This window comes from Taudactylus pleione, unplaced genomic scaffold (genome assembly GCF_031769625.1).
Source record: "Taudactylus pleione unplaced genomic scaffold, aTauple2 ptg000126l, whole genome shotgun sequence".
NCBI lineage: Eukaryota > Metazoa > Chordata > Amphibia > Anura > Myobatrachidae > Taudactylus > Taudactylus pleione.
In genome coordinates, this window is record NW_028284528.1 from 3,447,700 (window position 1) to 3,464,769 (window position 17,070).

Here is a 17,070-nt window from a genome sequence, read left to right on the forward strand (position 1 = left end):
CGAGACCCGGCGAGCAACGGGGTAGCCGTCGCTCGGGGTCTCGCACCAAAGGGGGAGTGCTGTTGATGGTGAGTGACAGCACGCCCCCTTTGGTGGGCGTGCCGGAGGCGTGTCTGCCAGACAGAGGCGTTCTCATGGGAACGCCTACCGTCTGGGTCCGGCCCCACTGACATCACTAGTGATGTCAGTGGGAGTGATTTTGGCTCTGATAGAGCCAAAAGCACTCCTGGGCTTGCGGCAGCGAGACCCTACTGCAGGGTCTCGTCGCAAGCCCGATGGTCGCGATGGTCTTGACCATCGCGACCATCATCATGGACGCTCGCTATAGCTGTGGGTGGTAACCCACAGCTATGCGTGCGTCCAAGAGGCCGCTCCAAGTTGAGGTAGGACGGCCCTGATTCAGAGCGAGCGCTCTGGTCAGAGCGTCCGGCTCTGAATCAGGCCCAGAGTTCCATGAGGCTGTATATGCTGCACATGTTCCACTGCGAGATGGCGGTTCGGCCGAAAGGGATGGCCTACAAAACACTCACCATGATCTATTATATTGAATATACCAGATTGTGGTGAGTTCTGTTTTCTGCATGCTCAGTGTGAATGTAGTATTCACACAACACCAGTCCCATAGAGTCTTCATCACAGGTTCTCAAACTTAGTTCTCAGGACCCAAAACAGTGCATGTTTTCCAGGTCTCCTCTCAGAATCACATATCAAATAATTAGCTCCACCTGTTTATTTTTTAAAATGTGTCAGTGAGTAATGACTACACCTGTGCACCTGCTGGGTGACCTGGAAAATGTGATCTGTGTGGGGTCTTGAGGAACGATTTTGAGAACCACTGGTCTACATCTGTGTTTCCCAACTCCAGTCCTCAGGGACCCCTAACAATGCATGTTTTCCAGATCTTCTAGTTGGTGCACATGTGTAGTCATTACTGGCTGACACATTTTAATAGTTCCACAGGTGGTGCTAATGTGATTCTGTGAGGAGACCTGGAAAACATGCACTGTTTGGACTCCTGAGGACCGAGTTTGAGAACCTGTGGTCTACATGAACTGAGTAGAGAAGAGTGCCTTCTTCAGGTCATCTGTTATTGAAGGTGGAATTTTAAAATTAATACTTTACGTTGCTTTTATTCTTTAAACCTTTCTCTCCCCCCCGGAAGATTCTGTGTCTTTTGTCTCTTACACTATAAGCACATGTCTATTCATTTATAAGCTATAATTTGTGTGGATACAAACTGCTGGTTATGGTGAAGACTCATTTACATTCCTCCGTACATAGTTGCTTTATGTCTCCCTTTTGATTAGAGCGGGTCTGTAACTACAGTGCTGTCCTTCCTGAGTGGGCAGCTCACATGCTGTGTGATGGAGGCCAGGGAAGCAGGCGTGTGACCGAGCTGCTTCTGTTTTGCTGTCTGTAGGTGTGTTAGTGTACATTATAATAACCTTGTGTTGCAGTGTCAACACTGCAAGATTTCTCAGTACATAACTTGTAATGATTTAACAGGAGCGAGTCGCACAGGTTCTCATTCTAAGCGGCATTGAGATGTGTGCATACAGGGCTCATTTCAGTTCTCATTGCAAATTTCTTTAAATCAGCCTAAAAGCCAGTTTGCTTTTAAATGGATCCTGATCCCATCAATTGATTTGCTAATTCTCTTCAGCAGTAGACAACAGAGACACAGGTGGTGGGGACGATAATATAAGCATGAATACAAAGGTGAATGGGCCAACATTGTACATGAAACAGTCTAACGTCTTTATATTGGGGTGATCTACGTGGCTGAGCAGTATTTCCGATGCTCAGCAAAAGCGAACTTGGTGTAACTCTGAGAAATGCATCCACCACATAGAACGAATGTTATTACCCTGCAGCTATCTATTGTCCCTGCCAACAAGTTCTGTTCTCACCGCTCTACTCCTGTCCTCTACATTTCTGGCTACGTTATCCTGGGTTGAACTGAATAATTAATAGAGGCTTTGTTTCTTTTTAAACATCAATTTGTTAAGCCCTGGTGGATTAAATGGGGAGCTACAGATGGCCAAAGTTACCTACAATGACAGTCGTCTCTGAGAGTGCTGAGATCACCTCCCTGCAACTGTGCTGTAGTCACAGGAGTGTAAGTTCATATTAGACAACTGGAGGTTGCTTCCGGGGCATAGCGTCCCAAGGGGGCCTGGGTGCAGTAGGCCCCCTACTCTGAGCAGTGCACCCCCCAGCCCATCAGCGTCTTACCTTGTGTCAGCAAGCGGGTCTCTCCTCCTCCGTGGCTCCATCCTACCGCAGCGTAAGAGTCTCTGTTATCACTGCACAGTGCCATCTTCCCAAAGATGTCACTGGGAGACGGTGCCACGCAGGAGGAGAAGGGACCCGCTGGCTGGTACAAGAAAAGTATACACTGGGTGCAGGGTGTGTGGTGCTGGGCCCCTGTGTCTTTTTCACTCAAAGGGGTATATTTACTTTGGTATACGTTTAAGATGCCGGCGGTCGCAATCCCGACCGCCGGCATCTAGAATCCTTGATCCCGGCTAGGGTTAAATGACAGGCGTCTATAATCCAGACTCCTGTCATTTTCCCGATGCCGGCACACCGGGGTTAGAATAGAATAGTTTATACTTACCTTTAGACAGTCGGGATTTCCAGCGCTGTCGGTCTTCCGCTGCCGGGCTCTGCTGTTTTGTCGGGCTGCCGCAGCTGGGATTCGAGCTGCCAGGCATGTGGCAGCCGGCATTCCATACCGAATGCGTTTACTTTACTGGGGCTAAATCACACATTTACTGATACTTAAAAAACCAAACTAAACAATGGACCTGATTCAGCAAGAGCTAAGACGCACGCAGTCGGACGATTTTCGCACTCTGCGCAGACATCGCAGTGCGCTTGCGCGAACTAGCCACTGCGATCGTGAATGAGAGCGCAGTGTGTACGCAGACCCACTGCACAGTGATTAACAGGAAGTGCCGTTTGTGGGTGGTGACTGAGGGGTGGTCGGCCGAACGCAGGTGTGTCAGTGCGTTGGGACGGGGTGGCAGGGGCGTGCATAAATTAGTCACTGCAATACTATACGCAGCCTGAGGTCTCATAGCGTACACTGATGTTAGTAATTCCTGAGTGAGGTCTGACCTGCCTTAACTGTGCGTATGGGTCCGATGTTACTCGATGTTACCGATTGTTTCGCTATGTTGCCCAAGTGTACGTATGTGAGTAAGGGGAGTGGGCGTCCTAATGTCAGACTTAGATCGCATTGCGAATGCAAACATTTGCATATACACGCTGATATTAGCGCCTGCATTGTATGGGTATAAGCCAGAGATGGGGAACCTCAGGCCTGGGGGCTGTATAAGGCCCGCGGAATCATTTGGTCTGGCCCTCTGAGCTTTTTTCTGCTAGCCTCATCTGGCTAGCAGGGTACCTAGAATGGCATCCTGCAGCCAGAGTCTATGTAGCAGTGCCGCCTGGAGAGTCCTTAGGACGCTTCAGACAGTCACACCGCTGCCCTTACAGCTCCCCGGAGCATCCTCAGGGTGCTCCAGGCATTGCTGTAATCACCGGCGATTGTAGCCCCGCCCCCGTGTGACATCACACAGAGGGGGTAGGCCTGCACCAGGCTCGCAAATAATGTTATAGATATCAAAATGGCCCTCAGCAGGAAAAAGGTTCCCCACCCCTGGAATAAGCAGAATTGCGATCCTTGCTGAATCGGGCCCAATGTCTCAGAAAATGTGTGATTTAGCCCCAGAAACACAACATCGATGTTGATAGATTATCATTGATTTTAAATCATTCAAAATCCATTAAAATCGACCTTTAGTAAATATAACCCTGAGGGTCTGATTCAGAGCCGGACGCTATTTGCGGACGGTCGTTCTGAAAAAGAGGCCGGATATTTAAATTAAGCGCTCACTCTTTGCGGTCTGTTGACGCCTCTATGTGTGAACGAGCTAACAAAACATGCGCTCGCTATTTTGAAAAAAACGCCCCCTGGCCGCTTGCACCATACGTCATCTCCGCTATTTATTAGATTAATCGAGTACATCGAACGGCGTCTGAACTGCTCGCTATTCTTGTGGTAGCATTTTCCTACCGCAATCATGCGAGCAGTTCAGACTAAAAGACAACCAAGTGACGTGGTCAATGACGCCTCTTTGTTAATTATGCACACCCTTAAAACGCCCGTTTTGACCATTTGGCACGCCTGCGTTCGGATCTCCACTCCCTGTTTTCAAGCACCTTCCCCTGTTACCACCCACAAACGCCTCTTCCTGTCACTCAAATTAGCAGGCATTCGCTATTTTGCGAGCACACGATTTCTGACTGCACTGACTGGTTCGCGCATGCGTATTATTACAACCCATATGCCTGCGCAGATGTGCGAACATCGCTCGGAGCGAACGAGTGGCCGCTTACGAGCGGCTCTGAATCAGGCCCTTAGAGCGGGATGTACTCAATGGAAAATGCGGTAAAAACCCCATTTTCCGTAAGTATCATCAGCTGGCCGCCGGGCTGCGATGCGGAGGGTAACGCCAGCTTTTGCTGTCGTTACCCTATAGAAGTCTATGGGCTTCTACCGCATCGCACTGCTATGAGGGATCCTATCGGATACCTCCCAGCATGCCCCGTGACCGCCGTGTCACTCTGCGCATGCGCAGACGGACTCCTGGGGCATAAACCCTGAAGTCCACAGCACAGAGCAGATCGCAAAGGGCAACTCTTATCGGAAGAGCTGTCCTTTGCGCTACTGATCGCATATGTTAGTGCATATGTGATCAGTAGAAATGCGAAGCATGGCGGGATGTACTTTGCAAGGTTAGTACATCCCGCCCATAGTCACATAACTAAAACAACTGGGAGAGACAGAACTGCGCTGCTAGAGTACACTGAGCTATGGGGTGTGCGACATTTGCGCCTGAATCTGCATAAAAAAAGGCTCCGATACCAGCAGCTGCGGCTTTTCCTCTCATCAAGTTTCATGGTGTTTTCATCTGTACATGGGTCAAACAAATTCCTGTGCGGATAGTGTTGCAGCCCGGCGTCTCTGGCGCAAAATTTAAAAGGATAATGCGGTACGCTACTTCTCTCAGTGTCTTAGTAGTGCCGGCCGTCTCACCCCATAGGGCTTAAAACCAGTAAGTGAAGACAGATCTGTACAAGCAAAAGCACCCAATGTTCTCCTTGCACAAAAAATAAATAACAAAATGAATAACTAAAAATAAATAACTCATTGAGTAGTATTGTGAAGTCCGTCCTGTCCCTTTCACTCCAGGAACAGGCTAAATTGCACCTTTGCTCTAATTTGAGTAAAGTACGTGGTTTAATGAGGCCTCACAGTCACCAGCATTATTTACTTAGGTTTTACTAGCATTTGCATTGCTAGTATGTGTTCAGAGCTCCAACCCCTAGTAACCAACAAATGTCCATATAAATCCTTAAGCTACATACACACACAACGATTTTGTTACCAACGATTTTATGAACGATTTTCTGTCAGATTATCTGTCAGATTTTTTAAAGTGTTGAACGATTTTTTGAACTACAAACGATTTTTGGAACTTCCCTTAATGAAAATCGTTCAGTTGGTCAGTCAGAATGAACTACAAAGTACAAACGGGAACGCGCATGAACGATAATCGTTTGTTATAACTCAGAAACTGAACTATTTTTTTCAACGATTGAACGATAACGATGTCGTTACAGTTAAATCGTTAAAAAAATCGTTACATGTGTATGCACCTTTAAGCTGCATACACACACACAACGATTTTGTAAATGAACGATTTTAGTAAACAATTTTCGTTCATTTTTTCAAGGGAAAAATGAGCCAAAATCGTTTACTAAAATCGTTCATTTACTAAATGTAATGAACGATTTTTTTGAACTACAAACGATTTTTGCATATTCCCTTAATGAAAATCGTTGAGTTGGTCAGTCTGACTGAACTACAAACTACAAACGTGAACGCGCATGAACGATAATCGTTCATCGTTTTAACTTAGAAAGTGAACGATTGTTTCAACGATTGAACAAAAAACTATATCGTTAACGATAATCGTTCAAAAAATCGTTGTGTGTGTATGGAAAATTAGGCTTTTCACTGGGATTGAAAAACACTAACATAGGCCCTCATTCAGAGCCGTACGCTCTGAGCAGAGCGCACGCTCTGAATGAGGGCCGGGCTCCATTTTCATGGAGCGTCCTCCTGGACGCTCGTATAGCTGTGGGTCACCACCCACAGGCTATACGAGCGTGCATTTTGATGGCCGCGATGGTCGTGACCATCGCGACCATCGAAATTGCGAGCCGGAGCCTGCGGTTGAGGTTTTCAACCGCAAGCTCCGGAGTGATTTTGGCTCTATCAGAGCAAAAATCACTCCCACTGACATCACTAGTGATGTCAGTGGGCCGGCTTCTGACGGGAGGCGTTCCTGTGGGAACGCCCCCGTCAGGGAGGCACGCCCCCGGCACGCCCACCAAAGGGGGCGTGCTGTCAATCAACATTGACAGCACGCCCCCTTTGATCGGACACAACGAGCGAAGGAAAGTCCTTTGCTCGTCGTGTCTGGCGCATGCGCACGACGGAGCTCCCTCCGTCGTGCGCATGCTCAGTGCAGACCATCGACCCACTTGCGAGCGGACAGCCGCTCGCGAGTGGGTCTGAATCAGGCCCATAATGCCATTGGGTACCTGGCCATAGAGGGGGGATGTATTATAGAGGCATGCATCGTATATTTAGTATATCTTTCAGCATGTTGCATGTTCATGATGATGAATTTTTATTTTCCTATTTTTTTTTTTCAATTACAGCCTTTATGTCACAGACCAGACAGATTTGTGGGTCCCTTCAAGGTTCTCAGGAAGAAGTTCAGCTAGTTCTACATTTCCATCATTTGGTAACCTAATGACTGTAATGACACAATTCTCTAATGAACTCTATATACCCATGCAATGCTAAAGTTAAATATAGAATATATGCTAGTAATAGCAAAAAGTTCCTAAATACTAGTGATTATGTCTGTCTTTCTTGGTCTGCATTATTCACTATTAGTAAAAACTATTTTACATATGTTAGGAAACAGGAATATATTTCCCACAGATGATTCATTATTAGACGCTTTGATGATTCAACCTGACAGGATGATAGACCAGGAAATTGTGTTTTTCCTAACACAAGGATAAAATATAATAACACAGGGCTTCATTCAGAGCCGCTCATAAGCGGCCGCTCGTTCGTTCCGAGCGATGTTCGCACATCTGAGCATGCGTACGGATTGTAATACGCATGCGCGAACCAGTCAGTGCGGACGAAAATCGTGTGCTCGCTAAGTAGCGAATGCTTGCTATTTTGAGTGACAGGAGGAGGCGTATGTGGGTGGTAAGAGGGGAAGGTGCTTGAAAACGGGGAGTGGAGATCAGAGCGCAGGCGTGCCTAAAGGTCAAAATGGGCGTTTTTAGGGTGTGCATAATTAATAAAGCAGCGTCATTGACCACGTCACTTGGTTATTTTATAGTCAGAACTGCTCGCAAGATTGCGGTAGGAAAAACCAACCACAAGAATAGCGAGCAGTTCATACGCCGTTCGATGTACTCGATTAATCTAATAAATAGCGGACATGACGTATGATGCGAGCGGCCAGGGGGCGTTTCTTCCAAAATTACGACCGGAAGTTTTGTTCGCTCGTTCAGACATAGAGGCGTGAACAGACCGCAAAGAGCGAACGGTTAATTTGAATAGCCACCCCCTTTTTCTGAACGAGCGAGCGCAAATAGCGTCCGGCTCTGAATCAGGCCCACAGTTCAGAAGTATTTTCTACAGTATGTAGCAGTTTATTTAATGACCGGGAAACTTTTTGTTTAAAATGCTTCCCCATTTTGCATTATGACTGCTGCACAGAACACAGGGCATGATTCAGAGCCGCTCGCTGCTGGCGAGCGCTCGCTCTGAATCAGGGCATGTTTTTTTTTCTTCTCCAGGCCGCTGGCAAAGCAGCTTGTGCATGCGGCCTGGTGTCCGTCACAATTATCGCGACCATCGGGCTTGCGACGAGACCCTGTGGTAGGGTCTCTGCTCCCGCAAGCCCGAGAGGACTTCCTGCCCTATTAGAGCAGGAAGTCCGCTACGGGAACGCCTGTGTTTGCCTAACAACCGCTCCTCCCCACCTACAAAACGGGGCATGCTGTCACTCACCATTGACAGCCGCCCGTCTTGTAGCGAGCCCCGGAGCGACTGAACTTCAGTTGCTCCCCGGGACTCGCGCATGCGCACTGGGGGACCATCGACCCGCTTGCGAGCAGGTCTGAATCAGGCCCACAGGACACAGCATGGCGGCTCCTATATTTACAAATAGTAAGAGAAAAGTGTTTTTTGTTGCAAAATTACTCTTAGCCGTATGGGGAATGGTATGCAGTCACTAAGTCTACATTCAAAATGTAGATGATCTTAATGTCTGCACTACAATGTCATCAGTTATGATGACGACATTGTTGAAACGTTGACATAGAACACAATGTACAATGTCAACATCTGAAATTTACAGGATGGGAGAGTTAATGTTAGGTAGTGGGGGGACTGTTAAGTTTAGGCTTCCGGAGGTGAGGATTAGAGGGTTACTGTTACTTACTGCCGGAACCGATCCTTCATATCTCCATTACAGCCGGATGTCATGGTCAGCTGAGCGCCGGACCCCCTCTGGTTTTGTCAGTAATCCGCTACCAGGCAAATGACCGCTACACCTGGACACACTGTTTTGTCGACATTCAAATCATGTTGACATTTGATCAGTGTCGACATGATGACTGTGCATAAAACATACGGAAACCCAATGGAAATATAACACCGGTCAACACGAATTTTGATTCTGGGTTCTGCATATCTGATTTTTATTTCTTCCACATCACTACTTAAATAAAAAATAGTCTTACCCTAAAAAATTTGCTTTTGTAGCTATCAGAATGAAATTATGGATTTTAAAGAAAATTTCCCTATTTTCATACCTTTTATTGTATGTAAAAATCAAACAAACTTTTGTTATGAATTTGAATTACTTTTATTTACAATTTTATTTTAAAACAAACAACTACTTGTAACAGTATATATATTAAATTTTTTTTAGAAATTTATATTTTTCATATTTCTTCTGTGATTGTATGGACTTTCTCGTATTAGCCCGCAAATATAATCCCCCATCATACTCTCATTGTATTGCCCCTGATAACAATGTTCAAAGTCCATCACTTCTTGATGAAAACGTTCACCTTGCTCTTCCGAATAGGCACCCATGTTATCTTTAAATTGGTCCAAGTGAGCATGTAACATGCGCACTTTAAGGGACATTCTGCAACCCATGAGTTTAAAGTTATCAAGCATAGTTGAAAATAAGCTCTTTGTAATTCTCAGCTCTGTTGTTTCCGAGAAAACCATGAACCACTGCTTTAAAGCTGTCCCATGCTTAGTTGCTTTTTGCCATGTGACAGTTCACAGGGTTAGATCCTCCTTTTTTGTTACTACTCAGTTATCTGTGCATGAGTTGCTGACAGGCTGTGTTAAGTCTCCTCTACCCCAGAGACTTATATCTTCTTACCGTGCACTGTTTATTCTCTCATTTGTTACATGTACAGTGATCTATTCTGCAGAACTGCAGCTATATTATATAGACAATCATTCCAGTCTGTATTAATAAAAGGTTTACAGTTCCAGAAATCTCATGGTCTGTTCATTGAGAGATGGACATGGTTTAGCTATCTGAATAGTTACACACTGCTTACGTGTAATGAGGGTCAGAATATCACTCGTTTTCCCCCTGCTCATCCTCTCCCTTACTTACTAAAACACGCTTCTCCTAATATGGTCATTCAAAAACTTTAATATTTATTGATCATTGTAAAAGGGACAAAAGCAAAGTTTGTAAAAAATAAACAAAGATTTTGGTTACTTTTCGATATAGAGAATCAGAAAATAGTTTTTTGTTTTTTTTGTTGTTGACCAGTGTAATTTATATGCACACAACCAATGTAATTGAAATGGGTCAATGTATCAATTAAATACATGTAATAAAGACGCCCTATCACTCATGATTTAGTGAAGACTTAAACAAGGTTAGAACATGCACTTTAAGAGCAATTAAATCAAACAAATTCAAATTTATTATGAGTGTGGTCTATAGGTGATAGTAGAAGTGACTCTGAGTGACATTTTCACTAAGGCCGCTACACAGTTGCACGATATCGGCCGGATTTGGCCAGATCGGAACGACAAATCGGGCATATGGTGCAGTGCGTATGCCCGACTGCGGGTCGCATGTGATATTGCATGCATGGCAGTGCATATTAATGAAGGATGGAATGACACATTGTTCCGTTGTTCATTAAATCTTGCAGGGTCCGGGACGAAAGTAAATCGTCCCGATCATTGGCAAGATTGCCGGTCGTACCAGTGTGTACCCGGCCTTACACTGGTTAGGAAAATTCCTGTAATCATAAAATGAGCCTGCGGTCTTGGGCAGCAAGTTTGGGGGACACTGTTTTGTGTAACATAAGAGGGGGGCACTCTATCCGGTACAGTCTCAGGCAGCAGAATGCCAAGGCACTCCCGTGTTAGTGTTGTGTACATTTCCTGTTTTTTGTTGTCCATAAATCTCTCCCAAAGACTCTTTCAGAGCATGGCTAATGATTTACCCGGCAGTTATTGTAGAATTTATAGAGACTCTCTCACATATAATCTAATAGCATAGAACAATCTTCCCACCACAATCTCTGTTCTTTGCCATATTCTGTGTTGGAGCTTGCCAGTCTTCTTCTAACATTGCACTGAATGTCGCCCACACACTTCCAGTGAACATCTAGGTAGGGCAGGAACACCCACACCTTGCAGTGGGAAACAAATAGTTGAAATAAATTAGGTGCAGAATATTGTGAGAATCTCTGCAGCCAATCCAGGGTTGTAACTTGAAGGAACAGCATGATTACTGGTTTAAAGGGAAAATATCCACTGATGCACAAAAGCAGAAGACTAGGTGCCATGTGATTTTTTTTTTCCCCAGCAGTCAGATCTGTGAGAAGCTCCAGATATTCAGAATGTATAGGAAAATAAATACCTACATAGTTGGGGCTACTTAGAAAATATAAACTCTGCAACGATACAGTAGATAGCTACAGTGTGTCTCACCAAACAGGGATCATTTGCAGATCACCATTTATCATTATGGCTTGAAGAAAATAATTTTTTGGAGCAGCGAGAAGTGATTGTGTGATCCTGGGAGACTGAGCCTTGTGACTTGCAAATCCTATGCTCAGATGTGAGTGTTTACTAGGGATAGGAATCAAATTATGGAACATCAGAATCATCAATGGTTTGGTTCTGATAGTCAATGTTTTTACCATTGATGGTGAGTTTGCAATGTTTGCTCATCCTTGATGTATTACTCTGATGCTCTGTGACTGTCTGCCGCTTGGCTCACTCCCCCCTTACCCCTTCCTGTGGAGGCAGGAGTACTGGGGAACATACATACAGAAATGGTTTAAGTGATATCATACCTGTATATAGGGGTGTAAGGAAGGTGGAACACTTGGAGCAGGTGCTCCTGGCACCAGCAGAGGTGGTGCACTGTTTAGACTGTCGGGGTGCTCATGGACCACACACACAATGAATGATATCTGTACGTGTCACTCAAAAGTCACATGACTCTGACACCACCCACTGGGATTAATGCAGAGCAAGTCACGTGAATTTTGAGTGACAGTGAGACACACTGACAGCAGTCAGTGTGTGAGTGCTGAGACAGAGACTAGGCGACTGAGTGTGCTGGCAGCCACTCATCTCAGGATTAGCTGGCAGAGGGTCCGGGGCACCCTGGAGCAGGGCATCTACTAACATCATTCAGTGTGCCCTGGCTCCTCCACCCTGGGCAGAATCTAAGGATTATAGGTGGGCAGCAGTGTGCCCTGGGTGGAGAAGTCTGGGTTAAGGAAAGCTGCAGGGAGATAAGTGCAGGATAAAGATGGCACAGAGTGGACTGTGGTGAGATGAGGGCGGGACAGGGCAGACAGGGGCTGGGTAAGGTTAGTATCTAATAATCCAAATCATTCTGGCTGCTCCTCGTGGTCTGGATGTGGTCCTCCTGCTGCAGTCTGAGCTGTCCAACCTCAGCCCTACTGAAAGCATATAAGAGAGGAGCCATTATACCTGCTGTTCTGTGACTCTAAGTGACTACATTAATATGTTATTTTATAAATACACTGTTTTCCATCTCTCTGGTTCTGTAAGCACCTCTTATTTTTGCAGCTCACTATTCCATGCACTGTTGTATGTTGAATACCTAGACTGCACACCCTGAATATATATATATAATGGGGAGGTGCTACCTGTGGAGACTAATATTGCAAACACAAAAAGAAGAATTACAAGTGCACAACTCCAACATTATATATATGTATATAATATAATACATTTCTGCAATAGAATTTTGCAATAAATAAATAGTTGGGCTGCTTCAGGGCATCACATTATAAACACATTTTTCCTTTCTTGTACTTTTAGCGCCTCTATTGTTTGTTTAATATATATGTATTATTATCACATTTTTATTTCTCACCTCCCTACATGCAGCAGCTGCTCTTATCTATCTAACACCTTGTCACACTTCACCTTCTCTCATTGGAGTGATGCCCTGGGGTGGCTCAGCTGGTCCTGTTTGGGGGTGTCCTGCGCTCTGGATTTCAACCCCAGTATGTTAGGGACCTACCCTCGGAGGTTACCTGGGCGCGGTGGGTAAGCCCATAACCATGGCCATGATTATGCCAAAACCTCTATTTATTTATTTATTGCAAAATTCTATTACAAAAATGTATTATATTATATATAATTAGTAATGTTGGAGTTGTGCACCTGTAATTCTTCTTTTTGTATGTTGAATACCATCAACAAACTGGATAATTTTCAATCTATATTGCTGATTTATGTTTTCTTTTAATTATCTTCATCTGGGAGAAATCAGATTCACAAAGTTAGGTTGGTCCAAAAAAGGTCTGTCAAATGAAGAGCTAGTGATCTCAGGCCTGGGTACAGTTCTTCACAGAGTCGTTTCCAGAAATGAATGTCCGAGGCTCCTGCTTTCAGTGGGAGATCAAATGGCAGCTTTAATATTTCCTCTAAATCTACTGCGTTCATATTGAACATAGAGGAGGTATTAGCAGTAATGTCTGCAATGTCAACATCAGCACATGGAAATATCATGATGGCTCGGATTGGCTCCAGCTGCTTAATTTGCCTGAAATCCCCTCTCTAGTTCTTGGTAAAGGTTTTGCATTATGGCCCAGAATGTATCATATCTGCTGCTGCTTTCCGGAAAGTCTTCTATCATTTTTTCAAATGTAGGGAAGTTCCAGGAAATTCCCTTTGCAAGCTGTGACTTTATAAACTGCAATTTTGATCTGAAAGCATTTATGGAACTAATTATTGGATAATGTTTGTATCCTTGCCCTGAAGTTTGAGGTTGAATGCATTGCAGTGACCCGTTACATCTGTTATAAAAGAAAACTGTAGCAACCATGATGCATCATGCCGCTGAGATGGACTTTCTCCAAGTGATTCCAAGGACTCGTCTATTTTAGGCAGCAGGGATTGGAATCTTTTTAAGAACTCCCCCCGACTAATGCTGGGTATACGCTGACAGATATATTGGCCAATCAATTGATCGGCCAATATATCTGCTGCCCGTCGGCCAGGGTGTACCAGAGATATGTCGGTGAACATCGTCGTGCACCGATATATCGCATTGGCTGTGCTGCACAGCCGATGGACAGATATGTCTGCTGACCGCCCGTACACACACAGCGGCAGCCGCTGGGAGGGGAGTGGGCCACGCCCCCACCTGCTGGGACACCCCCCCAACACGCCCCCTGGCTGCCGGGACCCACAGCCTGACACAGATGATGGCCGTTTAGTGTGTATGAACGACCATCATCTGCAGATATATCTGTATAGTGTGCACCCACCTTAAGGCACCTGACGTCATTATACAGCAGCAGGTCTTCATATTCTGCTTCACTTTCCTCCTAGTTGAGTTCGTGAAAGTCATCTCTTTGAACTCCTTGCACCAGCTGATATTACTAATCTATCTTCATCGCAATGTCCATAACTTCAGTTGGGTTTAGAACTTTAGCACACGGTGCATTCCGCTGTATAACGCAATGGAGTTTTGTAGAATCAGGAAAATCCTCAGTTTTCTGTCCCAGTGCAGGAAACCATTGTTCTCGCCAACCATGGCTGTGGCCCTGTCAGTAGCAATGCACACAAGTTTGCTAAGAGGAAGACTAGTTTCCTTGGTAAAAGCAACAGACTTGGTGAATCTTTACTTTTTCCTTTTATAGGAATGATAGTTAAAAGTTCCTCCTTGTGACTCATATCAGGGAACACCGTTCTTATAAACACAGGTCATTGAAAAGTATTCTCTAATATCAGTGGATTCGACACACACTGCAAGGAAAAGTAACAGCGGGCCGTGATGTGCTCTGTCACTTGGTTCTGCAAGTCATCGCCAATTTCCTCTTCCCGTCTCGCTATAGTTTATCGTGATAGGGGCAAATCTTTTATTGCTTTCCTCATGCCATCTTTATTCTTTCATTTTTCCATCAATATTTCTCCATCCTGAAAAAGTTTCTTGTGCTTCACTAAAGTATGAGCAATATGAAAAGATGCTTCAGCCAGGGGCAGAACTATGGGAGACAATCTTGGTAAGAGTGTTAGGTTTTCTCCCTTTTAAACACATTCATGTTCAGTACAATAGATGCTAAAACTTAATATAAATATATATATATATATATATATATATATATATATATATATATATATATATATATATATATATAAAATTTCCATTATTATTTCTTGGATGATGAACAGTAATTCATGGTCTGTAAGAAGGCTTGCAGTCTTGCAGTATCGGTGGCTTTCTGACAATAGAGACGGTGTACCTTGGTCCTTGACTATCTGACTCTGAATGCTTTTTTCTTTTTTTATAATATATTACATATCCATTTGTTTATCATTTATACATATATGTCACTAGCGCTCAGTGCAGTACACCTGAGTGTTCGGGAGCCACTGGCCACTTTGAGATGTCCGGTCTGGTGGGAAATACAGCATTATGGAAAAGAGAGGGCTGTATACAGCTCTCACCTATACTGATGTGTATCTATCTCGTATCTCTATGTGTGTAAGTGAGAGTGGTGAAAAAAGGAAAACAGTTGTATATATCAGACATATACAGTATGTGTGAATAAGAAGCATATATTAGATATGTGTGTAAATTAGAGGTATGAGAATTAAATAATTATTGTTAACTAGCATGGGGTAACTGGCATTGCCCATGTTGAAGACTGGACCCTGCAGTACACCTGCAGCCTTTATTTGTTTAAATAGTCCTCACCTATAACCCCATTCTATTGATCCTGAAAAGGACCCCACTGTTTGCTAACATGCATCCAAACAGAGGCGTAACTACCGGGGGTGCAAGGGGTGTGGCTGCTATGGTGCCTCACAGACCAGCGCCAGATTCAAATTGAGCCAGAGCTGTCTGTCCATGTCTGCCGCTGCTTGCCACTGCGCAAGCTGTAATTAGCTGGCGGCCGGCCCCAAATCCACACCTGCTGGTTGCTGATGGCACATAGGAGAGATACACGGGGAGGTCGGGGGGGGTCTATATAATATGTAAGGGGCTCTACTATTGTGTGAAATAATGTGTTATATAGGGCACTACTATGATGTGGCATAATCTGTAAAAGGCATTACTCTGTGGTATCATGTGTAAGGGGCATTACTGTGTAGTGTAAGGGGCATTACTGTGTGGCATAATGTATAAGGGGCACTACTACTGCGTGGCATAATGTGTATAAGGGGTACTACTGTGTGGCATTACCTGAATGGGGTCTGGGGTGCCCTTTTAAGATCTTGTTATGTGGCCCACAAAGTTCTAGTTAGGCCATTGTATGCAAACACAGAGGCCCTGGATTTAATAGGAAGTTGCATGAGTCATCAAATTCACTCAGACTGAGGTTAAAATTATACTTTTGTAGCTTTCTCTGAGGTTTTTGGCAGACTGACAATTTACACTGGAACTAGCCCTGGACCTTGTGTAATTTAAGAGTGTCCCCATTTTTAGGGATTGTGTGACAGTGAGAGGCCCTGACAAAGTTCCAACATGGGCATAAACCTAATCCTGGTCAAACTACTCCGGCATGTCAAATTTGGTGGAGCTAGGTCCTAAACTCTAGCCGTGCATAAAGGACAAACAGACAGATACGTTTTCTTGCTTATTATATAGATGTCCTTTTATTGGACCTTTATCGTGTGTGTGTGTGTGTGTGTGTGTGTGTGTGTGTGTGTGTGTGTAGGACTGCTGCTAAGTAGGTTGTCAGTGAGATAAGTAGGCTCTTTTAGGATGCCTCTTTCTGTATTGCACTTTGTTGATATTTCTCCGTAAAGACACTTGCCGTGTAACAACCTGTGGTAATTGAGCAGTGGGTGCCTATCTTTGCACCAAAGGGTGCGGCCAATGTGAGACTGCGTAAGCAATAGGGAGGAAGGTGTCGATCTTCTGAGTGAGACTGCTTACATTGCCCTATGCCCCACCAGACATGCGGTACATCAGCTGTGGTTGAGGGAAACGCATGACTCTAAGTGCGAATTGGGATGAACATCCTCATTGTGGGACTGCAGGACAGTCTTCAAAAGTCAGGACTGTCCTGGTGAAAGCAGGGTAGTTGGGAGGCACGGTTACAGACTAGACTCCCATATGTCCTGTTTTTTCATGGGAAATTTTTTTATTTTCTACAAAATGATGGGGCCTTTAGTTAGTGTTTACTTTTTCCAAGATGTAGAGTAAAGCCGCGTATTCTCTAGACGATAAATTGGACGATTTGAACGATATCGTTATCGTTCATTGTCCGCAATATCGTCCATATGCTGTCAACGACCAGCGATGTGCACTCTCGTTGGTCATTGATGGCATCTTTTATCACCCGTACTTGCAGGGCAACCTGACAATATAGTCAGGTTCTGCAAGTTCGGGGATGAGGGAG